This window comes from Triticum urartu, chromosome 1A (genome assembly GCF_056163025.1).
Source record: "Triticum urartu cultivar PI428250 chromosome 1A, HENAU_Tu73, whole genome shotgun sequence".
NCBI lineage: Eukaryota > Viridiplantae > Streptophyta > Magnoliopsida > Poales > Poaceae > Triticum > Triticum urartu.
The window spans coordinates 274,871,244-274,888,069 of NC_141873.1; the positions used below are offsets into that span (position 1 = coordinate 274,871,244).

General features: G+C 48.9%; 1 pseudogene; it reads left to right on the forward strand.

The window, feature by feature from the left end:
- Window positions 1–15,095: 15,095 nt before the first annotated feature.
- On the forward strand, window positions 15,096–16,044 carry LOC147990848 (uncharacterized; annotated as a pseudogene).
- The last annotated feature ends 782 nt before the right edge of the window (window positions 16,045–16,826 follow it).

The window sequence follows — 16,826 nt, forward strand, 5'->3', positions numbered from 1 at the left end:
AGCTGGTTTTGGAAGTATTTGTGAGTCACGGGGACTCAGCAATCTCACACCCTCGCGATCAAGACTATTTAAGCTTATAGGTAGGGTAAAAGGTATGAGGTGGAGCTGCAGCAAGCGACTAGCATATATGGTGTCTAACATACGCAAAAGAGAGCGAGAAGAGAAGGCAAAGCACGATCGAACAACTATGATCAAGAAGTGATCCTAGAACAACCTATGTCAAGCATTACTCCAACACCGTGTTCACTCCCCGAACTCCGCCGGGAAGAGACCATCACGGTTACACACGCGGTTGATGTATTTTAATTAAGTCAAGCTTCAGGTTTTCTACAACCGGACATTAACAAATTCCCATCTGCCCATAATCGCGGGCACGGCTTTCAAAAGTTCAAACCCTGCAGGGGTGTCCCAACTTAGCCCATCACAAGCTCTCACGGTCAATGAAGGATATTCCTTCTCCCAAGAGAATCCAATCAGACTCGGCATCCCGGTTACAAGACATCCTCGACAATGGTAAAACAAGTCCAGCAACACCGCCCGAATGTGCCGACAAATCCCGATAGGAGCTGCACATATCTCGTTCTCAGGGCACACTCAGATGAGACATCCTACGAGTAAAACCAACCCTCAAGTTTCCCCGAGGTGGCCCCGCAGTCTACTCGGTCGGACCAACACTCAAAGGAGCACTGCCCTAGGGGGTTTAAATAAAGATGACCCTTGAGTCTCCAGAACCCAAGGAAAGAAAAGGCTAGGTGGCGAATGGTAAAACCAATGTTGGGCATTGTTGGAGGAGTTTTATTCAAGGCGAACTGTCAAGGGGTTCCCATTATAACCCAACAGTGTAAGGAATGCAAAATCCGGGAACATAACACCGATATGACGGAAACTAGGGTGGCAAGAGTGGAACAAAACACCAGGCATAAGGCCGAGCCTTCCACCCTTTACCAAGTGTATAGATGCATTAATTAAATAAGAGATATTGTGATATCCCAACAAATATCCATGTTCCAACAGGAACAAACTCCAATCTTCACCTGCAACTAACAACGCTATAAGAGGGGCTGAGCAAAGCGGTAACATACCCAAACAACGGTTTGCTAGGACAAGGTGGGTTAGAGGCTTGGCTCAACAATATGGGAGGCATGATAAGCAAGTGGTAGGTATCGCAGCATAGGCATAGCAATAGAGCGAGCAACTAGCAGGCGAAGATAGAAGTGATTTCGAGGGTATGGTCATCTTGCCTGAAATCCCGCAAGGAAGAAGAACGAGTCCACGAAGAAGATAAACGGACGTAGACGAACGGGTCCTCACAAACGCGACGTTACCGGAACCAACCCGAAGAAGCAACACCGGAAAGAAGCACACAACATAGTAAACAACCAACACATGAACCTGGTATGATATGCGGGATGCGGTATGTGATGCATATGCATGATTTGGAAAGGAATGATTGAACCTAGTCTCAACTTGGAAAACCAACAGTGCCACTGGAAAGAGGAGTTGATTTCGGTTGAAATCGATATAAAGATCACCGGAATCGGATGCACGGTTTGGAAATGGCAAGCAAAACAAATATGGCACCGGTCTGCGATTAACAGCATGAGGCCACCTAAATGCATCAAGAACAACATGCTACAACACACAAACATGGCAACAAAATACATGGCAGGGATCCAGTCATGAAGCTTGACAAAAGATGAACACTGAGCTACGGCTAATTCACTCAATAGCAGGTACAAACAAGCATGGAAAGAGTGCAAAAGATAACAGGTTTCAGACTTAGTGAAATTTACAGCATGTCAGGAATTTATCATCAAGAAGCAATGTTTAGAGCATGATAACTATATGCTACAGGAACATATCATGGCAAAGCAAGGCATGGCATGAAGCTACTCAAAGCATGTAAAAAAAAGTCCCTTAGTGACCATGAGCCAAAAGGGATCAGAAAGTACAATTGCAAGCATGTGAACATAACAAAAACATAAACAGATTCAGACTTAGTGAAAAATTGGAGCATGGCAAAACAGTTAACGAGTAGACATGTTTACGAGCTCGATGCACTCACTAGGAGGCATTGCATGATAATCTAAGAATACACCCAGCAAGTAGACATGGCATAGAAGCTAGACATGGCAAGAACAACAACATAGCATGGCAAGATCAACAACAACAAGCTTGGCAAAATTGCAAAACAAGTTAACAATATGCCAGGAACATTTTATAGCAAAAGTAGAGCTCGATTGACTCAAGCTAGGGTGCTCCATAATTGCAAACAAGGACATGGATGGATAGAGCACCACAATATCTACAAAACATCCTTACTGATCATGCTCAAAAGAGGCACGGATCACTAGGAAACAACATGAACATATGGCATAAAAATAAGGACAAAGCAAGGACTTAGTGAAATTCTAAGTCCCTGAAATCAGCATCATTGAGTAAGCTACTTTGCATGCTTGTGCTAGTCACCACAAAGATCACAAAAATACATGGCATACACCCCTGTAAAGATGGCATGGCATTCATCAAAACACATGTAGAGCTCAGGATCGTAGCATGCACACATTAATCATGGCAAAAATGACAAGATGGCATTTGCTGAAACAGATCTGAAACTATCATCACATAGCCCTCTTCCAACAGCATTTCGGGCATCAAGATGAGCTCAAATGAAAATTATGCAATGAGATGAAATAATGTACTCGTCGAGACGAACATTTTGATATGCTACACGCATGAATTGGAGCTATGATGAGGAAGTTATGATGCGCCAAAGCATGCCAAAAAGTTAAGGTTAGGAGGGAAAAAGTCAATGAGGGGAGTTTTCAGATCTGAGATCCGGTCTTGCACTGTAGCACGCACACAGTCCAGAGTTTGCCGGAAAGGGGCCGAGGTCGCCGGACTTGGTCAACGCGGTGGCCGGAGCTGCGGGATCCGGCCGGGGTCGGAGGAGAGGACGACGGGGCGGCGGGCTCGGGCGCCGGCGAGGCGCGTGGTGGCCGGCGAGGCCCTGCAGTGGCCGGAGCGAGGCGAGGCGCCGACCGGCCAGCGGAGGAGGCGGCGGGGCCGAGCGGCGCGACGACGAGCTAGCACCGCGGCGGGGCGGCGGAAAGCGGTGAAGCGCGGCACGGCAAAGGTGGCGGCGGCGCACAACGACCGAGGCGGTGGTGGCGAGGCGCTCGGGGAGCCAGGCGGCGGGGCGCAGCTCGCGCCTGCGGGCGTCGGGGTCGGCAACGGGGCCCGTGCGGGCCCGCGATGGGCTCCGCGGGCCGGCGCGGTGGGAGGCGGCACGCTGGACAGGTGGCGGGCGCCGGTTGGCTGTGGCGGTGGGGAAGGTGACGTGGCGACGCCTGATTGGTGGTGATGAGGTGGCCGGCGGCGCGGACATGTCCGGCGCGGTGAGGACGCGTCCGGTGGCGTGGAGGGAGTTGGATCTAGGGTTAGACTGCGCGAATTTCGGAGGAGAGCACATATTTATAGGTAGAGGGAGCTAGGAGAGTCCAAATGAGGTGCGGTTTTCGGCCACGCGATCGTGATCGAATGATCTAGATGATGGAGGAGATTTAGGTGGGTTTTGGGGCACTTTGGAGGGGTGTTGGGCTCAAAACACACATGAGGCCTTTTCGGTCCCTCGGTTAACCGTTGGAGTATCAAACGAAGTCCAAATGGCACGAAACGTGACAGGTGGTCTAACGGTAGTAAACCAAGGCCGCATGACAAGTCTCGGTCCAATCCGAGAACGTTTAACACCCGCCCATGAAAAGAGGTAGAAAGGGACACCGGGTGACATAGGACCGTTGGATTGCAAAACGGACAACGGGGAAAATGCTCAGATGCATGAGACGACCACGTATGCAAATGAAATGCACATGATGACATGATATGAGATGCATGACACGCAAGCAATGACAAGGCAACAACAGTGAAAAACTGGAGGACACCTGGCACATCGATCCTGGGGCGTTACACACGCCGACTGCGATGCTCCGGCGACCGGAGCAGAGATCGAAGCGGTCCCCACTGGCAAAATCTTCATGACCCGCGGCTGGGGCGAGGTCGCGCGGGTTTGCCGTGCGAGGGGTGCCCTTGCGATCCACTTCGAGTATGATGGTGCCACCACGCGCTTCTTCAAGGTCTTCGATGTGGAGGGCCGCCGTCTGGAGTGTTGCCCTGGAGAGGAGCGCCAGGTTGACGCGCGCTTCGCCCGCGGCTACTCCAGCAGCAGCAGCCCCCAGGAGTCCAGCAGTTCTCCTGAGTTCTATGAGTCTCCGGAGACGAGCGATGACAGCTACGTTCCCCCGAGCTCTCGCCGCGCTCGGAGCAGAGCTGCGGCGTCCAGCCGCCGCCGCCGCTGATCTGGATGGGGTTGGCGCCGGCCTCCCATGGCCCACTGTTGATGATGGCGTCCACCATGGGAGAGTGTAGATATGATCCCTTTACTTTTCACCTTTGTTCCCTGCGGAGGATCATGAAGTACCCCGTGGGGGCGTGTAAAGGGTCTGTAATGTCTTTTGCGCATATCTTCCCTGTTATGAAAATTTGTGAACGCGTGTCCTGCTAAAGCTCGGTCTCCCCTTTCTACCCTCGCGACAGCTTGTTGCTCTACGCTGACAGGTCCCGGTCCCCAGGCAGTCTACAACTGTCGCTGGTATGCCAGGTCGCGTGCTGTGGTCAAGGCCAGGAGGTGTGCGGCCTGAGGTCCAGTAAGAGCCCCTGAGGCACGATGCTCAGGAGGTCCCCTTTAGCGCTCAAGCAGCTATGGCAAGGCAAGAAAGGGAGTTGACGTGGCCGCAACAGGGCTGCAGCAAGCGTAACCCTTAGGCTCCAACAGCTAGCTAATCCAAGAGCGATACTTATCTTGTCGATTTCGTGATGATTCCTTGAGGTGCGCTAGGCCTGCGCGCAAGCTTAGGCGGCATAGCTAGGTCGCGCCCATACGAGTTTCCCTCCTCCCGCGCTCTCCTTAGTGCTCTACATCCTCAGGTCCCAGCCCTCGAGCGAGCTCAGCCGCCGCTGGTATGCCAAGTCGCGATGCCGTGGTCAAGGCCAGGGGGTGAGAGCTGGAGAGCCAGTAAGAGCTCCTGAGTCGCGATGCTCAGGAGCCCCCCTTTTAACGTGCAAGTGAATTGCACGGGAGAAGAAGGAACTCGCGGTGCCGCCTACTATCTTCCTCCTGAGACCCCTGTGAGCTCACACAAGAAGAAACATGGTTTGTTGATATGGTTGCCAGCCTGCCACTGGTTGTCCCGCGGAGAGGTGAGGGCACTGAGGGCCTTGTGAGGTGACGTGCGAGGGACGTGCCGCGAGCCAGAGCTCGACCGCTCAGGTTTGTCAACGTGGCAGGGACGGACCCGTGCACCAGATTAAGGATTAAGGATGGAAGGCAAATCAGTTTGGGTAATCTGCCAATGTGAGGGGGCCCCGTGGGAGGCGTCGATCAAGCAGGTGGTAATCATAGGCAGATTAAGGATGGAAGGCAAATCAGTTTGGGTAAGTGCAAAAAGATACATGGCACTGGGTCAGGCCCGAGCAGCTTGGGGATGATGTAGCCCGAGGGGTGCCCCCAACAGGGTATACTGAAGACATAAGCAAAAGGGATACATGTCACAGGGACGGACCCACGCGGCCTGGGAATAGTGCAGCCCAAGGGACGCTCCCAGCTAAATGAACTTGGAAAATATCACCTGGTTCTGTCGACGAAGGAGAGTTGGTGCAGCTAAAGGCGTGCAGCGAAGGGGTAGCTCCTCACGAGCCACCAGGCCCTGAGCCTCGGGAGGATCTGGGGCTCATGTAATGCCTCAAGACCGGAGCTTCAGGTGCCTTCCATGATTTCCGGGTTTCGTCGTGTGATTCGTTTTGGTTCGTTGCATCATGTCATCATGTCATCATGTCATAAGTCTTTTGCATCTCAACTAAATAAATTGCATGGATCTTCGGTCCATTTAAACCGAGGGAAGGGTGACTTCTCTTTATAACATATCCTCTCGATAGTAGGGAGCTATTATAAATATTTCCTTTAATGTAGAATTACCGTGACACACTTGCAATGTAACTCTCAAGTCTTTCTACTTCGAGTTGCTCCTCAAACCTTGCCATATATTTTTCTTTCATCGCTTTCCCGTTCTCCACAAAGTTCCGAACATTTTTGGACTCTCCAAAAATGTTTTCCTAATTCAAACTTATTTGATTCACATTCAAATGTGTTCGAATGCAATCCTTCCAAATGGTGCCAAATGTATTTTTCTTGGATCAAGCTCCTTTTTATGAGTCTAAGAAAATTGGCGCCCTGCTCCAATTCTTCTCTTATCTCTCTCTACATTTCTTGTTTCTCGGTTTATTTGTTAAATCAGGAAATAAAGAAGTAAATAAGAGGGAGAGAGAGAGAGAGCCCAACCTTGCCACATGGGCCTCCTGCGGCCCATTTGGCTAAGGCCTCCCGCGCCAGCCCACCTCCAGCTAACCCTAGGCGCCCAAGACACCTCTCCCTCCGCCGCCAGAGAGCATCGGCTCGTCCCCGTTTTCCTCTCGATCCCGCTCGTCCCCATCTCCCTCTCGTTCCCTTGCTGCTCTGCTCGACCCCCCTTTCTCCTCTCGATACCTCCAGCGCCGCCACAGGGGAGTAACCCCTCGTACCAGTGCTCGCTCCCCCGCGCGGCCTCCTGTCCCAACAGCGTCGTCGAACCAACCTCGTCCCTCCTGCGCGCTCTCGGCTCCTCTCGTCGTCCTCTGCTCCGGCCGTCGCCGACATCCGCCGCCGCTTGGAGCTGCTCGAGCCCACCGGGTTCCCAGCGCCGCCGCGCCCTCGTCACGTTCCCCTCTCCCTCTTCCTCGCTGCCTCGCAGTCTTCGTCAGCCACCGCAGTACCATGCCGGCCCGCCTCTGCCACGGCGCCTCCTATCGGCCCAACCTTGCCCTCGCTGCTCCGGCGACCTGCAAGCCAGGCGCGCGCCACAGGCCGAGGAACTCTGCGCCGCCCCTGCCGACTCGATCCTCGTCGGATCTAACCTCCACGCCTCTCGCGTCCACCCCGAGCTCATCCCTGCCTTCCCGGAGTCCCGTGCCCCGTCGATGCACGAACTGACAGGGATTCTTGCTCCTGCTTGTGCGTGCGTTGGGGAAAGGACGTGCGCCAGGTCCACCCACCGTGGGGGTCTGCCAGATATCGATCCCCCTGCAAGCTCTCACAGCCGTGCCGAGTTCCTTCTGCTGCTGCACTCTGCTGCTCTCCCTTGAGCGCGCCCGCTCCATCGCCTCCTTGCTGCTGCCCAACCGAGGCCTTGTGATGCTTCGTTTCGGAACAAAAGACCATCAAGACCGGCAAGACCCGGACTCCGAACGCCAAGTACTACTACAAACCCGAAGAATTCGGATGCATCAAGTCCCCAAGGAGACCCGTTTTTCATCAAGTTCGACTACTCGTATCATCAAGTACCACTACGACCAGAGACCTCGGACACGACAAGTACCCCTTCGAGCTATCAATACCGCAAGCGCCAAGTTCCGTGACGACCCAAGTACCGCGAGAACGTTTGTACCTCTACCGTCGTCGTGGATCTGACAAGTACCCCTACAATAAGTGTACCTCTATCATTATCTTCGGAATCGCTAAGAACGTCAAGCACCCCTTCGAGATGACGAGACTGACAAGTTCAAATGACCCCAAGTACCTCTCCGAAAACGAGACGTATACCACCACCGTCGCATGAATCGAGACCGACAAGTCCGAAGAAGCAAGTACCACTCCGAACCATGTACGCCAACCATCGCTGAAGACCCGTGTAACGCAAACGTCAAGTTCAACCACCGTCACGTGAACCGCTACTTCCCACGACGACCCCGTGAACAACTACTCCCCCTTCGACACGTGTACCCCTACCGCCGAACTTGATCCGTTCCGATAATGCACGCTTCGAAGGTATAACCTCGAGACAACGTCCGTGAACGAATGCATGTGTGATATATGAGTTTCTCGTGCTTGCTCCGTGCTCGAATTGTTTGTGCACGTTGCCCCTCTTTTGCCTTGTCACCATCGTCGACTCATGGGACACCCGGTATCCGGGAGTGCCCCACCATCTTTTGTATGCATCCGCACACTTCTTTGCATCGGTATCTCAATCGAGTTACCGGAACCGATATGTTGCCGTGGCACCATTTTTGGAATCATCGTTGTGGCCCCCTTTCCTTTCCACCACGGTGACAAGTGCTTCATAATGCTCTTGTCAACTTTTAATAAAAAATGCATAAACTTGTTCATGTCATCCGCATCATGATAACAACAATTAAAATGTTTAAATTGTTGTTGCTTTAAATTGCTAAATGCATATGGGGATTTACCGGATTCGTTATTTGTTATATCTGGCCCCATTTAAATTGTTTAGATGGTATAGTTTTGTTATGCTTCACCTCTTGCCATGTTAACCAACATTTAATATTTTTGAGTACATAACTGAGAGAGAACTAAATAATTGATGTGGTTTTCCGTCAATATGCAACCCGTTGCATATTGAGCTCCACTTAATTTGTAGGATTGCTTGTGCACTTTGCCATGCCATGCTCCATTAATCCGGACAAGCATCATACTTGTTTGCACATCATGCCATGTTTATGTGATGGTTGTTTACTATGTTGTGTGCTTCTTTCCGGTGTTGCTTCCCCGGGTTGGTTCCGGTAACGCCGCGGTTGTGAGGAACCGTTCGACTACGTCCGTTTGTCTTCTTCATGGACTCGTTCTTCTTCCTTGCGGGATTTCAGGCAAGATGACCATACCCTCGAAATCACTTCTATCTTTTCTTGCTAGATGCTCGCTCTTTTGCTATGCCTATGCTGCGATTCCTACCACTTGCTTATTATGCCTCCCATATTGTTAAGCCAAGCCTCTAACCCACCTTTTCCTAGCAAACCGTTGTTTGGCTATGTTACCGCTTTGCTCAGCCCATCTTATAGCATTGTTAGTTGCAGGTGAAGATTGGAGTTTGTTCCATGTTTGAACATGGTTATTTTGTTGGGATATCACAATATCTCTTATTTAATTAATGCATCTATATACTTGGTAAAGGGTGGAAGGCTCGGCCTTATGCCTAGTGTTTTGTTCCACTCTTGCCGCCCTAGTTTCCATCATATCGGTGTTATGTTCCCGGATTTTGCGTTCCTTACACGGTTGGGTTATAATGGGAACCCCTTAACAGTTCGCCTTGAATAAAACTCCTCCAGCAAGGCCCAACATTGGTTTTACCATTCACCACCTAGCCTCTTTTTCCCTTGGGTTAGGCCAGCCCAAGGGTCATCTTTATTTTAAACCCCCGGGCTAGTGCTTGTCTAAGTTTTGGTCCAACCCAGAGCACCGTGCGGGGCCGTCCCTTGGCAACTTGGGTTACGTTGGCTCCCGTACGCTTAGCTTATCCGGTGTGCCCTGAGAACGAGATATGTGTAGCTCCTATCGGGATTTGTCAGACAGCGGGTGGTCTTGCTGGACTTGTTTTACCATTGTCAAGGATGTCTTGTAACCGGGATTCCGGGTCTGATCGAGTTGTCTTGGGAGAAGGAATATCCTTCGTTCACCGTGAGAGCTTGGGATGGGCTAAGTTGGCACACCCCTGCAGGGATTTGAACTTTCAAAAGCCGTGCCCGTGGTTATGGGCATATGAGAATTTGTTAATGTCCGGTTGTAGAAAACCTGAAGTTGATCTTAATTAAAATACACCAACCGCGTGTGTAGCCGTGATGGTCTCTTCTCGGTGGGGTCCGGCAAGTGAACACGGTGTTGGAGTTATGCTTGACGTAAGTAGTCTTGGATCACTTCTTAATCATAGTTTCTCGACCGTGCTTTACCTTCTCTTCTCACTCTCATTTGCGTATGTTAGCCACCATATATGCTAGTCGCTTGCTGCAGCTCCACCTCATACTTTTACCCCTCCTATAAGATTAAATAGTCTTGATCGTGAGGGTGTGAGATTGCTGAGTCCCCGTGACTCACAGATACTTTCAAAACCAGCTTGCAGGTGCCGATGATACCGTGCAGGTGACGCAACCAAGCTCAAGGAGGAGCTTGATGAAGAACGTGTTCGTTATGTTGTTCCGTTTCCAGTTCATCAGTAGTGGAGCCCAGTCGGGACGATCGGGGATCTGTGTAGCTTTCGGGGTAGTCTTCTCTTATTTTGGTTCTGTAGTCGGACCTTGAGTGTACCTGGATGATGTAATGCTTTATTCATGTAATTGTGTGAAGTGGCGATTGTAAGCCAACTATGTATCTCTTTCCCTTATGTATTACATGGGTTGTGTGAAGATTACCTCACTTGCGACATTCCTTTCAATGCGGTTATGCCTCTAAGTCTTGCTTCGACACGTGGGAGATATAGCCGCATCGAGGGCGTTACAAGTTGGTATCAGAGCCTTCCCCGACCTTAGGAGCCCCCTGCTTGATCGAATCGTTGGCGTTGTTGAGTCTAGAAAAATGTTTTGAGTCATTTAGGAATTATATATATCGGAGAGTTAGGAATTCTTTTTACTCCTCAGTCCCTTCGTTGCTCTGGTGAGGCATCCTGACGTAGAGTTTTGACTCTTCTCTTCTCAAAGTTCACTAATTTTTTTTAGGATCACGCGGGTATCTTGAAATCGTTTCGATGGTTTTGTGACGAGAACATTGTTCTTGGTGCCTCCTGACATTTAGGGGTTGTGGCAGTGTCCCGGGGAGTTGAGCTCCGAGGTGTTGTCGTCACAATTTTATCGTTGCAGTTCTGGAATACCTGAGTTTCGCCAACATTGAAAATCTCTTTTATGCGGTTGTTGGTGAGATAACCTCGACGCCACCTAGTACTGGGGCGGGAGTTCGGGAGTATTGCCATAACTTGTATAACAGATGCTTTTCGAAGGTTGAGGTAAACGATTTCCGAAGATTTCTTGGTTATGTGTTGAAGGATGGATACAGCTGGATGTAGGATTTGTTAGTTTTGGGTGAGATATTATGCTTCCCCTGTATCCCCAACACCTGATTGCATAACTGGGAGAATTTCGGGAGTTTATAAGTGGGAATTCAAGTAGTTCTTAGGATATCTTTCCGAAGATGTATGATATGAAATTGGGGTTCGACGTCTAGTGGTCCGCCTATCGACGGTTGGTTTTACAGTGGTCTCGTTGTGTCTTAAAGAGTCCTTGGCTATGCTGACTCGGGGACGCTTCGTATGTCATGTGCACTGCCTTGTACATGATGGTGCTGTATGATCGAGCCCGTGTAGGCCCCACCACGAAAACTTCGGACGAAATCTCTATCATATGTTTGTTTCGGCTTATTTTGCAAGCCAATCCTTTATTTTTGTTTTCAGTTGTGGTATTCGAGTTGCTTCGAAGTCAAAGGTTGATTCCATACCTTGTCTAAGCGGTGTTCTCATGTTCTTATGTGATACTAATCCTTCTCGATCATCGAGTTTGTCATGTCAATTCTATTCAACCGGTGTGATTCTCTTCAAGATGATCCTATCATTTCAACATTCGCAAGATCCAATCTCAGTTTTTTTCATCAACGTTGTTCGTTTCATCCGTCTTCAAGTTGACTTTGTTTTCCCTCCCTCCCACCCTTTTTCTTCAAGGACTCATATATCTTATTAAAGTATCCATTTTATTCATGTGAAGACTCTTCATTCTTGTCTTTGAATGTTCTTATCCGATGATTCTCATGAAGATACTAACGGAGCCTCAAGTTCGTCACTCTTCACTTATTTTCTTCTCCGGTGGATCCAATTCTAGCTTTGTTGATCCTTTTCCTCGTTTCAAATACCTTCTCATGCCGGTGCACCTCTTAATCATCCACTTCTCACTAGTCAATTGTTCCGGAGTGCTCAAGATATCTCGAAGATTCATGTTTCCACTCTGCAGTTGTTCAATATCTCCGAGGACGTTCTCTCATTCAAGCCTTTTAATTCAACCGGTGCATTCTCTCTTTTAAATCGGTCTACGGTGTTTATTTTGAGTGGGCCCTAACCCACAGGTCTTTTCCCAGGATCTTACCTGACTCTTCTTATTTTCCCGGAGCTATCCTCAAATTTCTTTTCGAAGTTTGATGTAAGAATGATTTATCATCAGTCAAATGCCTTTCAACAAGATCTCTCAAATTCTTTTCATCGTTGGCTCAACCTTTTCATTCTTCATTCCGGAGTGCCTCAACAATTCATGGTGGTGTTTCTCATCGTCTATTTCAACATTTGAAGACCGAAGAAGAATTTTACCTCCATATTTTATCACTTCTCTCAGAGATTCGTGGTTCTAGTTCGAGGCCATCCTCTCATAATTGTTTTCGATTGTCAGAATTCTTTTCACCTATCCGGAGCAATTCAAGATTCTTTTCAATTTGATTCATCCAGAGCCCATCATCTCAGATTTATTCATTCCAGCTTTCAGCTCTCGTTCTCCAAATCTTACCGGTGCTTCGTTCAAGTTTTCTCTAATCAATTTGGGATCTCTTCGTTCACTTGCATCTAAATTCTCTCAAGTATCTTCACTCATTTTCCAATTCTTCGTGCTGATGTGGTCGTTTTCTTCGTTCATTTTCAATTCTTACGGTGGTTCGTTCAAGATTTCTCTTCCTTGTTTATCATATCAATTCATTCGTTCTTTCCAATCCTACCGGTGGTTCGTGAAGACCTTTCTCAAGTTTATGCTATATCTCTCTTCAATCCTTTACAACGGGAATAAGTAGTGTGCCAAATCCATTGTTTATCAGCAATTTAATTGATGAAGGACAAGCATAACATAATTCTTATTCTTGTTCATCCAAGTGATTAATTCCTTATTCCGGAGGTTCATTGAAAAATTCTTGGTTTCTTTTGCTCATCTTTCTTTTCCGGAGTTCCAAGTTTCCACTTTATCTTGTCGCGAAGCTCCATTTAAATCATCGCAAGGCTTCACCTTGTGTTTTCAACTTCTTTTTCCTTTCGTCTTCGTCATCCTTTTTGTTACCGGAGTTCTTCATGGATGTTCTACATGATGGTTCATCAAGGAAATAATTCCTTCTCCAAGTGTTCATTGAGATTCTTTTCTAAGGAGCTCAAGCATTTCTTCTTCTCGCATTCCGAAGTGCAATCCTTTCTACTGTATCATTGGAGGTGGTATTATGTCATTCTTGATAATTTGAGTTCATGTTCCATGATTCACTTGTTGTTAAGAATGAGATAGTTGAACCCATCAATCTCTTCTAGCATGAGCTCTTCTCAATCCATCAATCTCTTCGTTGGAGTTATCTTGGGTTATATTTCACCTAAAGCTTTCCCTAAGGATTGTTGCTATTTATGGTGCTTATAAATGACCCAAGTTCTTCATTTATCCTACCGGTGGAATAAGTTTCCCGTCTCCTTGCTCACATCAATCCAATCTATTGTTTTCCATAGTGGCATGCATTCACCTCTAAGTTTTGAGTTGTTTCCATAAGCCCACTTCAATCTTATCCTTTTCGTTGTTGATAATCCAACAACTCCGTTGTAGCATTTGTTGTAAGCGTGCTCTACCAAGATCTTGTTTTCTCCTCCGTTAATTCCATTCCATCCTCTCATTTCTTCCAGAGGCATTGTGATGTTGCTCTCTTCAACCCATCATCTTGTTTTGCCAAGATCATGTTCAAATTCCTTCCATTTACAAATCGGAGTGCTGTCCAAATTATATTATTCTTATTCCTTTTCTATCTTTCTTTAACCGGAGTGTGGTCGTAATTGATTTTTTCTCGTTCCTTGTACATCTTTTTTTCAACCGAAGTGCTTGCATGTACTTCTTGTCCATTGCAACTCTTTTCTTATGTCTTTCAACCTACAAGGTTCTCGTAATGTTCCTTGTTCCTTTTTTCTAACGGAGTGTTTTCAACTTTGTTCATCTTCGTTGTATTCTTTCTTTCAAGTTGTTCAACCTCTCAAGGCTTTTTGGTTTCACTCGTTTGTCAAAGAAGCAACTTAGTTTTACCGCTGCTCTTCCTCTCCCTTTTTCCCTCCGCTGCCATCCTAGATCTCGGGACGAGATCCTCTCGTAGTGGTGGAGTGTTGTAACGCCTCAAGACCGGAGCATCAGGTGCCTTCCATGATTTCCGGGTTTCGTCGTGTGATTCGTTTTGGTTCGTTGCATCATGTGCATTGCATCATGTCATCATGTCATAAGTCTTTTGCATCTCAACTAAATAAATTGCATGGATCTTCGGTCCATTTAAACCGAGGGAAGGGTGACTTCTCTTTATAACATATCCTCTCAATAGTAGGGAGCTATTTTAAATATTTCCTTTAATGTGGAATTACCGTGACACACTTGCAATGTAACTCTCAAGTCTTTTCTACTTCGAGTTGCTCCTCAAACCTTGCGATATATTTTTCTTTCATCACTTTCCCGTTCTCCACAAAATTCCGAACATTTTTGGACTCTCCAAAAATGTTTTCCTAATTCAAACTTATTTGATTCACATTCAAATGTGTTCGAATGCAATCCTTCCAAACGGTGCCAAATGTATTTTTCTTGGATCAAGCTCCTTTTTATGAGTCTAAGAAAATTGGCGCCCTGCTCCAATTCTTCTCCTATCTCTCTCTACATTTCTTGTTTCTCGGTTTATTTGTTAAATCAGGAAATAAAGAAGTAAATAAGAGGGAGAGAGAGAGCCCAGCCTTGCCACATGGGCCTCCTGCGGCCCATTTGGCCAAGGCCTCCCACGCCAGCCCACCTCCAGCTAACCCTAGGCGCCCAGGACCCCTCTCCCTCCGCCGCCAGAGAGCATCGGCTCGTCCCCGTTTTCCTCTCGATCCCGCTCGTCCCCATCTCCCTCTCGTTCCCTTGCTGCTCTGCTCGACCCCCCTTTCTCCTCTTGATACCTCCAGCACCGCCACAGGGGAGTAACCCCTCGTACCAGTGCCCGCTCCCCAGCGCGGCCTCCTGTCCCAGCAGCACCGTCGAACCAACCTCGTCCCTCCCACGCGCTCTCGGCTCCTCTCGCCGTCCTCTGCTCCGGACGTCACCGACATCCGCCGCCGCTTGGACCTGCTTGAGCCCGCCGGGTTCCCAGCGCCGCCGCGCCCTCGACACGTTCCCCTCTCCCTCTTCCTCGCTGCCTCGCAGTCTTCGTCAGCCACCACAGTACCATGCCGGCCCGCCGCCGCCACGACGCCTCCTGTCGGCCCAACCTTGCCCTCGCTGCTCCGGCGACCTACAAGCCAGGCGCGCGCCACAGGCCGAGGAGCTCAGCGCCCCCCTTGCTGACTCGGTCCTCGTCGGATCTAACCTCCACGCCTCTCGCGTCCGCCCCGAGCTCATCCCCGCCTTCCCGGAGTCCCGTGCCACGTCGATGCACGAACTGGCAGGGATTCTTGCTCCTGCTTGTGCGTGCGTTGGGGAAAGGACGTGCGCCAGGTCCACCCGCCGTGGGGGTCTGCCAGATATTGATCCCCCTGCAAGCTCTCACAGCCGTGCCGAGTTCCTTCTGCTGCTGCACTCTGCTGCTCTCCCTTGAGCGTGCCCGCTCCATCGCCTCCTTGCTGCTGCCCAACCGAGGCCTTGTGATGCTGCGTTTCGGAACAAAAGACCATCAAGACCGGCAAGACCCGGACTCCGAACGCCAAGTACTACTACAAACCCGAAGAATTCGGATGCATCAAGTCCCCGAGGAGACCCGTTTTTCGTCAAGTTCGACTACTCGTATCATCAAGTACCACTACGGCCGGAGACCTCGGACACAACAAGTACCCCTTCGAGCTATCAATACCGCAAGCACCAAGTTCCACGACGACCCAAGTACCGCGAGAACGTTTGTACCTCTACCGTCGCCGTGGATCCGACAAGTACCCCTACAACAAGTGTACCTCTACCGTCGTCTTCGGAATCGCTAAGAACGTCAAGCACCCCTTCGAGATGACGAGACCGACAAGTTCAAATGACCCCAAGTACCTCTCCGAAAACGAGACGTATACCACCACCGTCGCATGAATCGAGACCGAAAATTCCGAAGAAGCAAGTACCACTCTGAAACATGTACGCCGACCGTCGACGAAGACCTGTGTAACGCAAACGTCAAGTTCAACGACCGTCGCGTGAACCGCTACTTCCCACGACGGCCCCGTGAACAACTACTCCCCCTTCGACACATGTACCCCTACCGCCGAACTTGATCCGTTCCGATAATGCACGCTTCGAAGGTATAACCTCGAGACGACATCCGTGAACGAATGCATGTGTGATGTATGAGTTGCTCGTGCTTTCTCCGTGCTCGAATTGTTTTTGCATGTTGCCCCTCTTTTGTCGTATCACCATCGTCGACTCATGGGACACCCGGTATCCGGGAGTGCCCCACCATCTTTTGTACGCATCCGCACACTTCTTCTTTGCATTGGTATCTCAATCAAGTTACCGGAACCAATATGTTGCCATGGCACCATTTTCGGAATCATCGTCGTGGCCGCCTTTCCTTTCCACCACGGTGACAAGTGCTTCATAATGCTCTTGTCAACTTTTAATAAAAAATGCATAAACTTGTTCATGCCATCCGCATCATGATAACAACAATTAAAATGTTTAAATTGTTGTTGCTTTAAATTGCTAAATGCATATGGGGATTTACCGGATTCGTTATTTGTTATATCTGGCCCCATTTAAATTGTTTAGATGGTATAGTTTTGTTATGCTTGACATCTTGCCATGTTAACCAACATTTAATATTTTTGAGTACATAACCGAGAGAGAACTAAATAATTGATGTGGTGTTCCGTCAATATGCAACACGTTGCATATTGAGCTCCACTTAATTTGTAGGATTGCTTGTGCACTTTGCCATGTCATGCTCCATTAATCCGGACATGCATCATACTTGTTTGCGCATC